Genomic DNA, 16,274 nt, shown 5'->3' on the forward strand with positions numbered 1-16,274 from the left:
AAATTATGTTGTAGCTTGCGTTGTAGCTCTACTGTTTCTATATGTTCCTAGAGTAATTTTAGTTGAAAGATGATAGTAGCAATTTTGCGGACTGAGTCAGTGAACTGAGGACAGTCCTCATTGCTGCGCAGAAGGATTATGTCCTTAATGCACCGCTCGGTGTACTGCACCTCGAGCGTCGTCTTTGGATGTTGCAAACATCTGACATACACATTTTTGATGACTACGCGATAATTCACTGCGTAATACTTAACGACTTAGAAGTAAGGCGCTGAAGACGTTTTTGAACGTCATGGAACATATGAGATGTTCTTAGAGATGAAATTGAGCTTTCATGCTCCTGGCCTTGTTGAGAGGTATGAGACCTCCGACAAGATTCTTTGTCTACAAAGTAAAGGATAAAAGCTCAATCGTTGAGCATGTGCTCAGATTGTCGGAGTGCAACGGTCGCTTGAATCAAGTGGGAGTTGATCTTCCAGATGAGATAGTGATAGTTCTCCAAAGTCACTACCACCAAGCTACTAGAGCTTCGTGATGAACTATAATATATCAAGGATACATATGATGATCCTTGAGCTATTCGCAAAGTTTGACACTGCGAAAGTAGAAATCAACTAGGAGCATCAATTGTTGATGGTTAGTAAATCCACTAGTTTCAAGAAGGGCAAGGGCAAGAAGGGATACTTCATGAAATGGCAAACCAGTTGCTACGCTAGTGTAGAAACCCAGGGTTGAACCGAAACCCGAGACTAAGTGCTTCTGTTATGAGGGAAACGGTCACTGAGGTGGAACTACCCTTGATACTTAGTACATGAGAAGGCTGGCAAAGTCGACAAAAGTATATTGGATATACCTGATATTGATGTGTACCTTATTAGTATTCCTAGTCGCACCAGGGTATTAGATACCGGTTCAGTTGCTAAGTGGTAGTAACTCGAAGTTATAGCTACGGATTAAAAGGATACTAGCAAGGGTGAGGTGACGATGTGTGTAGGAAGTAATTCTAAGGTTGATGTGATCAAACATTGCACGCTCCCTCTACCATCGGGATTGGTGTTAAACCTAAACAATTGTTATTTGGTGTTTGCATTGAGCATGAACATGATTGGATCGTGTTTATTGCAATACGATTATTCATTTAAAGAGAATAATGGTTATTCTATTTGCTTGAATAATTACCTTCAATGGTTTATTGAATCTCGATCGTACTGCTACACATGTTCATAATATTGATGCCAAAAGATACAAAGTAATAATGATAGTACCACTTACTTGTGGCACTGCCACTTGAGTCATGTTGGTGTAAGATGCATGAAGAAACTCCATGCTGATGGACCTTTGTACTCACTCATTTTTTGAAACATTTGAGACATGCAAACCATACCTATTGGTATAAACGCATGAAGAAACTCCATGCTGATGGATCGTTTGGACTCACTTGATTTTTAATCACTTGAGATATGCAAATCATACCACATCGAACAAGAAAGTAACTTATTGGAAGTAATACATTTTTTATGTATGCAGTCCAATGAGTGCTCAGGCATGCAGTGGATATCATTATGTTCTTACTTCACTAACGATTTGAGTAGATACAGGAGTATTTACTTGATGAATCACAAGTCTAAAAATTGAAAAGTTCAAAGCTATTTCAGAGTGAATATCGTCGTGACAAGAGGATAAACTGTCTACGATATGATCATAGAGATAAATATCTGAGTTGCGAGTTTTGGTACACAGTTAAGACAATGTGGAAATTGTTTCGCAATTCATGCCACCTAGAACACCGTAGTGTGATGGTGTGTCCGAACGTCATAGTCGCGCCCTATTTGATATGGTGCATACTATGATGTCTCTTATCAAATTACCACTATCGCTTATGGGTTATGCATTAGAGACAACCACATTCACTTTAAATAGGACACCACGTATTTCCGTTGAGATGACACCGTATGAACTGTGGTTTGGATAGACCTAAGTTGTCGTTTCTAAAAAGTTTGGGGCTGCAATGCTTATGTGGAAAAGTTTCAGCGTGATAAGCTCGAACCCAAAATGGATAGATGCATCTTCATAGGACACCCAAAACAGTTGGGTATACCTCCTATCTCAGATCGGGAAGCAAAGTGTTTGTTTCTAGAAACAGGTCCTTTCTCAAGGAAAGTTTATAAGGTTATTGAACCGTCACTTCAACTAGTGTGTAGAAGGGTGCAGGAAGTTGTGCTTGTGGCGCCTACACCAACCGAATTGGAAACTAATGATGGTGATCATTAAGCTTCAGATCAAGTTACCGTAGACCTCGTAGGTCAACAAGGTCGCGTACTACTACATAGTGGTATGGTAACCCTGTCTTGGAGGTCATGTTGTTGAAAAACAATGAACCTACGAGCTATGGAGAAGCAATTGTGGGCCCGGATTCCGACAAATGGCTGGAGGCCATGAAATCCTAGAGAGGATCCATGGATGAAAACAAAGTGTAGAGTTTGCAAGAACTACTTTATGGTCATAAGACTATTAAGTAAAAGATGGATCTTCAAAAGGAAGACAGACGATGATGGTGAAAAGTCACCATTAAGAAAAGCTTGACTTATCGCAAAGATGTTTCCGACAAGTTCAAAGAATTGACTATGATGAGACTTTCTCACTCGTAGCGATGCTTAAATGTCTGTTGGAATTATGTTAGTAGTTGCTCCATTATTTATGAATTATTGGACATAACATGGCAAAACATTGTTTCCTCGACGGTTTCCTTGAGGAAAGGTTGTATGTGATACAACCAGAAGGTTTTGTCGATCCTAAGGATGCTAACAAGTATGCAAGCTCTAGCGATACTTCTATGGATTGGTGCAAGCATCTAGGAGTTGGAATGTACGCTTTCATGAGATGATCAAAGCCTTTGGGTTTATACAAGGTTTATGAGAAACTTGTATTTCCAAAGAAGTGAGTGGGAGAACTATAAAATTTCTGATAAGTATATGTGGTTGACATATTGTTGATCAGAAATAATGTAGAATTTCTCTAAAGCATAAAGGTTTGTTTGAAAGGAGTTTTTCAAAGGAAACCCTAGATAGAGATACTTGAACATTGAGCATCAAAGATCTATAGAGATAGATCAAAACGCTTAATAGAACTTTCAATGAAATGCATGCCTTGACAAGTTTTTGAAGGAGTTCAAAATAGATCAACAAAGAAGGAGTTCTTGGTTGTGTTGTGAAGTGTGAATTTGAGTAACACTCAAAACCCGACCACGGAAGAAGAAAGAGAAAGGACAAAGGTCGTCCCCTATGCCTTAGCCGTAGCCTCTAAAGTATGTCATGTTGTGTACCGCACGTGATGTGTGCCCTGCCATGAGTGTGTCAAGGGGTACAAAGATCGATCCAGGATTGAATCACTGAATAACGGTCAAATTTATCCTTAGTAACTAATGGACTAAGGAATTTTTCTCGATTATGGAGGTGGTTAAAGAGTTTGTCGTAAAGCGTTACGTCGATGCAAGCTTTGACACTAATCCGAATTACCCTAAGTAGTGAAACGGATTCGTATAGTAGAGCAGGCATTTGGAATATTTCCAAATAGCACGTAGTAGCAGCATCTATAGGATTACATAAGATATGTAAAGCACACACGGATTTGAAAGGCTCAGAACCATTGACTAAAACCTCTCTCACAAATAATACATGATCAAACCGCGGAAGTGTATGTGTGTTAGAGTCATTACAATCACATAGTGATGTGAACGAGATTATTTACTCTAGTGCAAGTGGGAGACTGTTGGAAATATGCCCTAGAGGCAATAATAAATTAGTTATTATTATATTTCCATGTTCATAATAATCATTTATTATCCATGCTAGAATTGTATTGATTGGAAACTCAAATACATGTGTGGATACATAGAGAACACACTGTCCCTAGTGAGCCTCTAGTTGACTAGTTCGTTGATCAAAGATGGTCAGAGTTTCCTGGCCATAGGCAAGTGTTGTCACTTGATAACGGGATAACATCATTGGGAGAATGATGTGATGGACAAGACCCAAACTATGAACGTAGAATATGATCATGTCAGTTTATTGCTACTGTTTTTCTCCATGTCAATGTACCTTTTCCTATGACCATGAGATGATGCAACTCCCGGACACCGTAGGAATACCTTGTGTGTTATCAAATGTCGCAACGTAACTGGGTGACTATAAAGGTGCTCGACAGGTATCTCCAAAGGTGTCTATTGGGTTGGCATGGATCAAGACTGGGATTTGTTAATCCGTGTGACGGAGAGGTATCTCAGGGCCCACTTGGTAATACAACATCACAACAAGCCTTACAAGCAATGTGACTAAGGAGTTAGTTATGGGATCTTGTATTACGGAACGAGTAAATAGACTTGCTGGTAACGAGATTGAACTAGGTATAGAGATACCGACGATGGAAGCTCGGGCAAGTAACATACCGAAGGACCAAGGGAATGGTATACAGGATTATATGAATCCTTGACATAGAGGTTCAACCGATAGAGATCTTTGTAGAATATGTAGGAATCAATATGGACATCCAGGTCCCATTGTTGGTTATTGACCATAGAATGTCTCAGGTCATGTCTGCATAGGTCTCGAACCCGCAGGGTGTGCACACTTAAGGTTCGGTGATGTTTCGGTATAGTTGAGTTATATGTGTTGGTGACCAAAGTTTTATTCGGAGTCCCGAATGATATCTTGGACGTCACGAGGAGTTCCTGAATGGTCTGGAAACAAAGATTGATATATAGGAAGTTGGTGTTCGGATTCGGGAAGGTTTTCGGGCATTGCCGACAGTGTACCGGGAGTGACGAATGGGTTCCGAGGGCCCACTGGGTGGGCCCACCATGCCCCAAGGTGTCCACGTGGGCTTATTGGATGTGCAATAAGGTATAATGAGCTGACAAAGTCATCCAAGGGAAGCCCATGAGGAAAAAGTGGAAAATCCAAAAGAGGTGGGAAAATAAGGAAGGAGTCCTAATCCAAGTGGGATTTGAGGAGGACTCCTCCCTTCCCCACTTCGGCCGACCCAAGGAGGACTTCCTTGGCGCGCCAAGGCTGCCCAAGGCTGCATCTCCCCTCCTCCTATATATACTAGAGGTTTAGGGATTTTGAGACACAACTTTGCCACATGCCACCCTCTCCTCTAGATCGTAGTTCTTCCTCTAGATCGGTTTTCTGCGGAGCTCGGGCGGAGCCGTGCAGGAATAGATCATAACCATCACCGGCACGCAGTCACGCTGACGGAGAACTCATATACTATTCCGCCCCTCTTGCTAGATCAAGAAGGCGGAAATCGTCATCGAGCTGTACGTGTGCGGAACGCGGAGGTGCCGTCCGTTCAGCACTTGATCGGGACGGATCACGAGACGGTTCGTGGGAGGGGTCGTGGGACGGTTCATGGGACGGATCGTGAAGACGTACCACTACATCAACTGTGTTTAATAACGCTTCCGCTTAGCGATCTACAGGGGTATGTGGATCTGATCTCCCTCTCATAGATGAACATCACCATGATAGGTCTTCGTGTGTGTAGGAATTTTTTTATTTCCCGTGCAATGTTTCCCAACAGTATCTAGGGTAGTTCCGCCTCAGTGACCGTTCCCCTCATAACAGAAGCACTTACTCTCAGGTTTGGTTTCAACCTTGGGTTTCTTCACTAGAGCAGTAACTGGTTTACCGTTTCATGAAGTATCCCTTCTCGCCCTTGCCCTTGCCCTTCTTGAAACTAGTGGTTTTACTAACCATCAACAATTGATGCTCCTATTTGATTTCTACTTTCGCGATGTCAAACATCGTGAATAGCTTAAGGATCATCATATATATCCTTGATATGTTATAGTTCATCACGAAGCTCTAGTAGCTTGGTGGCAGTGACTTTGGGGAACCATCACTATCTCATCTGGAAGATTAACTCTCACTCGATTCAAGCGATTGTAGCACTCAGACAATCTGAGCACATGCTCAATGATTGAGATTTTCTCCCTTACTTTATAGATAAAGAATCTTGTCAGAGGTCTCATACCTCTCAACAAGGGCATGAGCATGAAATCCCAATTTCATCTCTTGGAACATCTCGCATGTTCCGTGACGCTCAATACGTCTTCAGTGCCTCAATTCCAAGTCGTTTAAGCATTACACAGTGAACTATCATGTAGTCATCGTAAAACATGTATGACACATGTTCACAACATCCACAGACAACGCTCGAGTTTCAGCACACCGAGCGGTGCATTAAGGACATAAGCCTTCTATGCCGCAATGAGGACAATCCTCAGTTTACGGACCCAGTCCGCATAATTGCTACTATCATCTTTCAATTACATTTTCTGTGGGAACATATAAAAAATAGTAGAGCTACAACGCAAGCTACAACATAATTTTCAAAGACCTTTTGACTATGTTCATGATAATTGAGTTTAGCTAATCATATTACTAATAACTCCCACTCAAAATAGAGATTCCTCTATTCATTAGAGTGGCGCATGATCCAAATCCACAAACTCAGGTCCGATCATCACGTGAGTTGAGTATAGTTTCAGTGGTGAACAACCATGTTGATCATATCAACTATATGATTCATGCTCGACCTTTCGGTCTCTTGTGTTCCGAGGCCATGTCTATACATGCTAGGCTCGTCAAGTTTAACTCGAGTGTTCCGCGTGTGCAACTGTTTTGCACCTGTCATATGTGAACTTTGAGTCTATCACACCCAATCATCACGTGATGTCTCAAAACGATGAACTAACGCAACGGTGCACAGTCGGGGAGAACACAATTTTATCTTGAAATTTTAGTGAGAGATAACCTTATAATGCTACCGTCGTTCTAAGCAAAATAAGGTGCATAAACGGATTAACATCACAAGCAAATAATAAGCAACAGACGAGGCCGCCGCCCCTTAGCTGGTCCTGTTTTTGTTTTTGTTGTCTGCAATGTATCGTCAGTCCAATAGTTCCACTCATTGGGGGTGTTAATGAACTTCGGCCGTGGGCCAAATGCTTTTGAATGTATATATTCTACATTAAATTCGTAACACCATGCTTGCTGCCTTGTATTTTTCATCTTTTGATTCCTGCTTGACTTCTTTTTCTCCAACTCCTTTATTCCCTCTAACATCCACCTCACCAGCCCGACAGCCGGGAGCCGGTTTTTGACTGGGTCAAGGCTTCTGCCTTTGGAAATATTGGACTTGGACATTTCTAAGCCATGAAGACTTAAAGACTCAAACACAAGCCAGCACAGGCCGGCTAGAATAATAAGATCGAAAGATGATCAAACCAACCCGAGCCGGTACCCCTTTTTGTAGTTTAAATTTTCATGCAGCCAGCCTTACCTGGCGTCGCCTCGTTAGCCGGACAGCTGGGAGCCGGTCTATAGCTGTTACGAGACGGCCAGGGTTCGACCCAGCGTGCACTATATGTTCGTCTACAGCTAAGGAAACCGTTCGGGTCGGCTAGTGCTAGCAGTCCCCGACAAAGGCACTAGAAGAATGTTGTCGATGTGTTCTTGACTTGATGCCTCCCCGGCAACAGAGTCAGAACTTCTCCCAGTTGCTCAACAATTAGCAATTGTCTAGCAATGGCCCACCAGCACGTGGGTACGCAGCAGTTTTCGAGGGTAGAGTATTCGACCCAAATTTGTTGGTTCGCCGGATATGAAGTGAGAGGATAGTCTCAGGTATTAGCAACTGAATGTGTCAGATTCAACCACACCTGAAAGATTACTGTCTGCAAGCAAAGTATCGGCAGCAAAGTAGTATGATAACAACGGTGCCAGAAACGATCTGGTGACAAGGCAGACTATTCCTAATTGTCGTATCAATGGCGCCAGAAGTTGCCCATGGACGGGAAATATTCTTTCCCGTCAACGTCGTGCGAACAAGTATTGTAGAAGGTAGCAGCAGTGTAACGAGTAACAACAGTGGCAAGGAACAGCAGTAGTAACAGCAGTAGCAAGTAACAACAGTAGTAACATCAGCAGAGCAAAGCAAGTAATAGCAGCAGCAATAGCAGTAACAGCAGCAGAGCAAAACAAGTAATAGCAGCACCAAGAGTAGTAACAGTAGCAGAGCAAAACAAGTAACAGCACCAGCAACAGAAGTAACAGTAGCAGAGCAAAACAAGTGAAAGTGCGTTATATCGACTAGAGGGGGGGTGAATAGGAGATTTTTAGAATTTCAACACTGAGGAAATTCCCTTTGAGGAAATTCCTCACTGATGACTAACTTACAGCGGAAACAGTTAAGGATCAGTTGTGCAATCGTTCACAATAGCAGTATTACAGAGTGTAGATTATGAAAAACAGATTGCACAGCAAGCAGGCACACAGAATACAGATGATGATTAACTCAAGTGAAGAATTTGGGGTTGAGGAAATTCAGAGAAAGTCTTCAGCAAATTCTTCAAACAGTCACAGTGAATGTCATCAACACATAATACAGAGAATGTAAAGAGTTGAGGAATTATAACCCGATTCTTAGTGAAGACTGTTGTTGATGACCCAGTTCCAACTGCTGTGACAGTTGTACATCTGGTTTGGAGCGGCTTGGTATTTAAACCAAAAGGACACCCAGTCCCGGGACACACAGTCCCTACCGTATTCTCCTTGAGCTAAGGACACACAGTCCTCGCCCAACACTCGTGGTAAGTCTTCAGGGCAGACTTCCAAACCCTCACAAACTCGGTCACCCGGCGATCCACAGTTGACTGCTGGATTGCTCTAGACCATGATGCCTAACCGTCTGGAGGATGCACAGTCCTCAAAGGTAAAAGGCTTCAGTCCCACACAGGAACAACTTCTTCAGTGATGCTCAATCACTAGGTTTGGTTTGTGGTTTCGGTGGGTGGTGTATTTCCTCAGTGATGATTTACTCTCAAAAGCTCTGAGGAATTGGGTTGCTCTTATGACAAGTGTTAGTTTCTAGCGGAGCAGCCAACCAGCTAGTGGTTGTGGGGGGCGGCTATTTATAGCCTGGGAGCATCCCGACATGATTTGACATTAATGCCCTTAAATAATATGACCGTTGGAGTGGATAAGATCAGTGACTTGGCGTGCCTTATCGAAACGGTCGGGACTCTCAACTGTGAGAGTCCTCATGTCACTCATATTCCTCACTTGAGGATTTTGGTATGATTTGGCTTGGGTTGAGCATCATGAGGAAATCCATTCCATAGTGTTACTTTGACCCCCTTTAACAGTACGGTGTTCCTATTCATCAAATGCGAAGAAAGTAAAACAGAAAACGTAAATCTTCACGCTTCAATTTCTTCAGAACGGTTTTCTTCACGAACCACCGATCTTCTCAATATCAATATCTTCATGAGGAATATCAATTTCATCGCAAATTCTTCGCGATTCATTTCTTCAGCTTGAGACCAATTTCTTCAACTGAAGACATATTTTTTAGGGGTCGATATTCTTCAAATATCTCAAACTCCTCAATGACTTATAGATCCTGTGTACACTTAACAACACATTAGATACTTAACCTATAAGTCTTCAAACCACCAAAATCACTAAGGGGCACTAGATGCACTTACAGTCTCCCCCTTTTTGGTGGTTGATGACAATTAGGTTAAGTCTTCAACAGGGATCAAAAATATGAAGTGTAAATACACATTTGAGGAATTTGAAAACAAGATTCACAGAGACTCCCCCTAAAGATGTGCATACCTTGAGGATTTTGCTTTTATAGCATATGCACATTGATGATTTATATCATGGAGATCTCCCCCTGAATCTTGTAAATCATGCATACATATAACATATTATATGAAGAAAATGAAGATGTATGATGACAAATGGTATCTGACAAATTTCAGCATGCGTGCATTAAAACTTGAGGAATAAGCATGCGAAGAAAAATGTTCAAAAGCGTCAGAGTACCTTCGGGCTTAAGTTACAACTCATTACATAAAAACTTCAGAAGAGCCAAGAGTTTGTAACTTAAATATAGTTCATAAGCCCCAAAAATAATTCCCGTTTGAAGACTAACTCTCAAGTTTCTCCCCCTTTGTCATCAAGGGACAAAAAGGGACAAACTGAGGACTAACGCTCGTGAAGACTTCATTGCTGGGAAGTTGATGAAGATCCGTGGCACTTCTTTGGTGTAGTCTTCTTCCTTGGGCCTGTCGCGGTGTCAAGTTGTTCCTCATCAGATTCGGCGGTGCGAAAGGACGAGAAGGAACTGTCTTCAAGATCTGGCACGGGAATGGGCCTGAACTTCTTCTTGGGAGGCCACGACCAGTCAAAGTCCTGCTCAAAGTTCAATTCTTCAAGCTCAGTCTGGGTCTTCAGATGTGCAAGGGTAGCCCAGGTGCGATCAAACACCTCATGCAGATAGTGATGATTAAGCTTCACACTGTTCTGTGTCTCAGTGAGGGTTTTCACAATGGCACCAAACTGGCGTTTGACCCATTTGTGATTGTGATCCACCTTCTGATGAAGACAGAGAAGAAGTTCTCTGGTGGTTAGCACACGAGGAGGAACGGGGCTTGGCGGACGTGACTCAGTGTCGTCCCATGAGGAATATGCATCTGGTTCTTTGAACTGGCCATCAAGGGGCCTGCTTCGTTCATCAATCACAGACTTGCCTTTTCCCTCAATGGGCTCGAAAGTCTTCTTGTTGACCCGGATAGGAGGCATATAACCAACATGGTTCTGGAAATCTGCGTGAAAGTTGATGCATGTCCTTGTCCTGAGGAATCTCATGATCCATGGTGCATAGATTTTGTGATCATAGGGGCACATTGCATTGTCAGCCAAAGTCCTCAAGAAGAAATCATGGATATTCATGGGGATACCGTGAATGATGTTGAAGAGGATGTTCTTCATGAGGCCGACGACATCTTCGTCATCATCATGGCCTTTGATTGGCGCTAGCACACTGCAGAGAATGCGGTAGACAGACCGTGGTGTGTACTTTAGTTCATGGACGAGGAATGTGGTTCTTGAGGGTTTTCCTGCAGCCAAAGGCTTCATGAGGACTTCCATCATTCCATTTGGCAGCTCACGCTCACCATAAAGCTTCACTGCCCCTTCTGAAGGAATTGGTACGGGCAGTTCTCTGAGGAGTTCAGACGCTGGAGCCTTGTAGTGAGTATTTTGGGTCATCCAGTCGAACACCCAAGTGTTGATGTCATCAGCATTGCCCGAAATGTGCAGAGTTGAATAGAACTGAAGAATTAGCTCACTATTCCAATCTGATATGTCAGAGCACATAGGGAGCAAACCTGCATCATGTAGGACACTGAGGACTGGTTCCATGCAGGGAATTTCTTCAAGGTCAGCATGAGGAATGTGCCTGTGCTGGAATATTTTGTTGCGGCCACAGAGCACAGAAGCATAGTAGTTCATCTGCGTCCTTGTCCAAAACTTCAGATGCCTCATTTGAGGCTTGTCATAAGGATTCTCTCCGATGAAATACATACGTTCCTCAAAGAAATTCTCTTTCTGAAACTTGGGCCTCTTCGAGAATGGCAGGCGCTGAACTGGATTGAGATTGTGCTGAGGAATGGGAGGGGAAACAACCATGGCAGATTCTGGGTTGAGGACAATGAATTCATTGTCAGGGGCGGGAACATTTTCTTCAGCAGTTTCCTCAGGATGAGGAATTTCTTGTTCTAGCTGAGCATCAGGCTGAGGAATTTCTTCATCCTTCTCAGCTTGAGGAGTTTAATCAGCTTGTTCAGTGGGACGAGCCTGCTCAGACTGGACATTTTCTTCAGCTTGATTTTCATCAGCTGACTTTGTGGCAGAAGCAGATTCATCAGCTGCTGCAGCTGAGGCTTCAGTAGTCTTTTTCTGAGGAATATGAGGTTGAGGACTGTCATCAATCTGCATTTCCTCATCAGTATGCTCCTCAGAGGCAGCATCCTTCATTTCCTCATTTGCCCTCGTAGTGTGGTCACCAACGACGACCATTTCAAATGAGGGTGCAACATTAAGAGGCACCGGGTCCAGTGGGGCAGATTCTTCAATTTCCTTGAGGCGTTTTGCCTCAATCTTTTCTTCTGCTGAGGAAGCTTTTCTCTTCTTTGCTTCCTTCTCAGCAGCCCTTGTCTTTTTCGCGTCTGATGCAGACAGAATTAACTTCTTGACCTTTGAAATTTTTGGGGAAGTTGTATCCTTAACAGATTCTTCAGCTGGCAGTGAGGAACCAGCTGGAACATAGTCATCAGCCTGCTTTGGTGAAGCAGCTGGATCAGTAGGGTTTGCAGTTTCATCAGGAGCGGTCTCAGTGACGATTTCTTCAATGGCCGGCTCATCAGCACAACGCTCTTGGTATTGTTCCTCAGCTTGAGGAATTTCCTCCTCAACAGGAGATGCATCTTGTGGCTGTTCAACCAGGGGCTGAGGAGTTGGTGCTGGTGGGGGGTGACGTCTGTTGTAGTCATCAACAACACTAGTGGCTAGCTTGATGAAATTGCTTTTGATGCTTGTGCGATCTGACAGTTTCTCACACTTGTCGGTCAAGACTTGCAGTTCTGCCTGGGTGGACACCAATGCTTCAGGCGTCAGTTTGAGAACATTCTGCCTGAGGAATTTCTCCTTTCTGGCCTTTGCAATCTTTGCCTGCTTGGCCTTCTGTTCCTTCCACTTGGCTTCGTTTATGAAAGTAGCCACCATGTGGCTTACACCAGGAGGAAGTTTCAAATCATCAATGGGTGTGTTTGGATCTTCATACCACACGTTGATGAAATCGAGGAGGACCTTGGGGTCCATCGCCAGAGGAATAGCACTGCCTGATGCTTGTGCTACCCTTTCTTGTTTGTTCCTGATGATGGCTTCCAGAGTTTCATCATCATATTCTTCACTTCCCTTTGATGCAGACGGGACTGAGATGATTTTGCTTGGGCTGGGCAGAGGTGCAGGTTCAGTAGTAGCCAAAGTCTTCACATGGGGAGTTGAAGACTTTGTCTCCGAGCTAGTTGCAGCTGGGAGTGAGGAGCTGGAGCTGGCAGTCATAGTCTTCACGACTTTCTTCTCTACTGGCTTTGGAGGTGGAGCTGAGGACTTTGGTGAAGGTGCGATTGGTGCTGAGGGTTTTGGCGCTGATGGTTTTGGTGTGGACGGTTTTGGAACCGAGGGTTTTGGAGCAGAGGGTTTGGTGACAGAAGTCTGTGCAACCTTTTCTTGGGGTTTTGAAGCTTTTGCCTTTGCTGGCACAGACTTTGGTTGAGGAATCTCAGAGCCTGATGTTTCTGCTGCTGAGGAATGAGCAGCACCGGAGGCAGCAGCTGAAGATTCATGAAATTTCTTCACTGCTGTTTCTGCTTGCTTCTTGAGCTTGGCCAGATGCCTTTCTTTTTCTTCTGGGTAGTCATCAAGTGTCATAAGACTTGAGGGATGAGCTACTTGATGATCCTCAAGCGGGGCCCTTTTGCCAGGAGGCTTCGAGGCGAATTTCTTCACATACTTTGGAGTCACAAACCTGTACTCCTTCCACTCCTTTGCCCATCTGCGTTCAATTTTCTGCAGCCTAATCTTCCTTTTAGGCATAGTCTCAGGTTCATCATCAGGCGTGCAGTAGTCCATGTATATGTCATCAGGAATGTCCACAGCTGTGTTCTGCTCCAGTTTCTTTCCTCCCCTCTATTTCCTTTCTTCCTCCATTTTCTTCAGACGAGGAACTATCTGAGGATTTTGAACTCTTGAGGATTCTGATGAGCCTTGAAGAGTTTCTTCCAGAAACGCTGCAAATGAGTTAATGTGATGAGAACCGAGAGATTCATCAGCTGACATGTGTGTACCTGTGAACAGAGTATAGTTGCGAGGAATTTGGAGAGGTCATATGCGTTCTCAGATTTGAGGAAAATGAAAAGTTTGACAGTTTGAGGAATATAACCAGTGGTTGAGGAATTTGCTGAAGCACTCTGTTCTTGGGTTCCAGAGTTGTACAGATCCGAAAATTCGCAGAATTGAGGAATCTCGTGAAAATCTTAGATGCTTAGCTAGTTCATCAATGATTGTGGTGATGGATAGTGTGTGAGGAATCATGTGCGCATCGTATCTTGAAGAAAAACAGATTTCACAAGGGAGAGGTAAAATTTTAGATCTAATCTGTTGTAAAAATGGGATATAATTACCCTGGAAGGTGCGAACGAAGAACAGAAAAAGGTGGTGTTGGAGAGGTTCTTCGGTCAAGTGTCCAATGCACCCTAACTTGGCAGCAGAGGACGTCTACGGCGGAGGCGGACGTAGATGTTCCTTCTCCGGCGTGATCCTGGCGGCGAGAAGGTTGAGGCAGTGAAGCTCTTCCTTGCCGGCGTCAAGACTTCCAGCGGTGGCGCTAGGGTTCGGTGTGTTGTGGCAGGAGAGCGATGAGGCGAAGAAGATGATACCGAGGGGGTTAAGGACATATTTATAGCCCAAAAGTTACTGTTTGGCGCGAAAGTTTCGGACCGAATAGCCCTTGCCTCTACGTCCCCGCAGGACACGTGTAGCTCCCGTACGATGCGGTGGAGATAGTGGAGATCGTGGCTATCCAATCGTGGGAAGTGGGGGTTCAATTACTGTTCCTTTGAAGAAAACAATTTTTCGAAGATTTGAGGATTTTCGTTACAAAATCATCAGCTGACAAGGATGCAGTGAGGATTTGGAACAAAGTTTCAAGTAGAACGCATATGAAGAATTGAATAGACTGGATAAGTATAGCATAGAGGGAAGATCGGGTCCGATCACATTCACTTAGCAGAAACATCAACTTGAAGAAATAGCAATAAGTGAATGCTGTTGAGGACTAGAAATCTCAGTCTACCTAGGCAAATGAAAGTCATCAAGTGTTTTTGAAGATTTTGCAATAGATCATCACAATGAAGAACAACTGTTTTGAAGAAAAATGCATTGTGAGAAATTTGATCATTTGAAGAAAATCAACTTGAGGAATTTCACATTGGGCGGTGGCGTTGCCCACCATATAAGAATGTTGATTATAGACGCCGCGTACAATTGTCGTAGGGCCCTGAGAATCAATTTCTTCATTGATTTCTTCACATTCAGAGTGACTTTCTTCATCGGTTGAAGAAAATCGTTTCATCATGTGTTGCACATCTAAGTCATCAACTTTGCATAAGTGTTAGGATGTGTGCATGTTTTTACAAAACGTTTGAAGATTCTAAGATATTTAGCTCACACCGCAACTTGCAAAACCTTTTCTCATCCAAGGGCTTAGTGAAGATATCAGCCAGTTGATCATCAGTCTTCACATGGTCGATGAGGATATTGCCCTTGAGGACATGGTCCCGAAGAAAATGATGACGAATCTGGATGTGCTTGGTCTTCGAGTGCTGTACTGGGTTGTAGGCAATCTTGATAGCACTCTCATTGTCACAGTAGAGAGGCACATTCTTCATGTTGATGCCGTAGTCCTTGAGGGTTTGCTTCATCCAGAGTAATTGAGCACAGCAAGAACCAGCAGCAATGTACTCAGCTTCGGCAGTGGAGAGTGATACGCAGTTCTGCCTCTTTGAGGACCAGCAAACAAGTGATCTTCCGAGGAAATGGCATGTGCCAGATGTTGACTTGCGATCCACACGGTCACCAGCATAGTCTGAATCAGAATACCCTACCAGATGAAGATTGGAGCCCTTGGGATACCATAATCCTAGTGTTGGTGTGTGAGCTAAGTATCGAAGAATATGTTTCACAGCCTTATGGTGTGATTCCTTCGGTTTTGCTTGAAAACGTGCACACATGCAAACACTAAGCATTATGTCTGGCCTAGATGCACATAGATACAATAAAGACCCAATCATAGAACAGTATACCTACTGATCGAAATCTTTACCATTTTCATCAGTGCCGAGGTGACCGTTGGTAGGCATTGGAGTCTTGGCACCTTTGCATTCATGCATGTCGAATTTCCTCAGAACATCCTTGAGGTATTTCTCCTATGATATGAAGATTCCATTGTTTTGTTGACGAATTTGAAGACCTAAGAAGAATTTCAGCTCCCCCATCATAGACATCTGATATTATTCACTCATCATATAGGCAAATTCATCACTGGCGCGTTGATGTCGTTGAGGATTTTGTCAAGTTCTACTTCATTTGCAATCCTCGGATGAGCTGGTTGAGGATTTTGTCTGGGCTGAGGAAGTGGTGTTGTTGCAATTTCCTCAGGAACATCTTCTTGTCTTTCATCAGCGATGGGGATTGTTTCTTCTTCAATTTCCTCAGTGGGAACAATGTCTTCAGTAGGCTTAAGCTTTATCGCTTCCTCAGGGGACAGTTTATCTGGATCAGAAGGCAATTGCTCTCTTT

Source organism: Hordeum vulgare, chromosome 3H (genome assembly GCF_904849725.1).
Source record: "Hordeum vulgare subsp. vulgare chromosome 3H, MorexV3_pseudomolecules_assembly, whole genome shotgun sequence".
Taxonomy (NCBI): Eukaryota; Viridiplantae; Streptophyta; class Magnoliopsida; order Poales; family Poaceae; genus Hordeum; species Hordeum vulgare.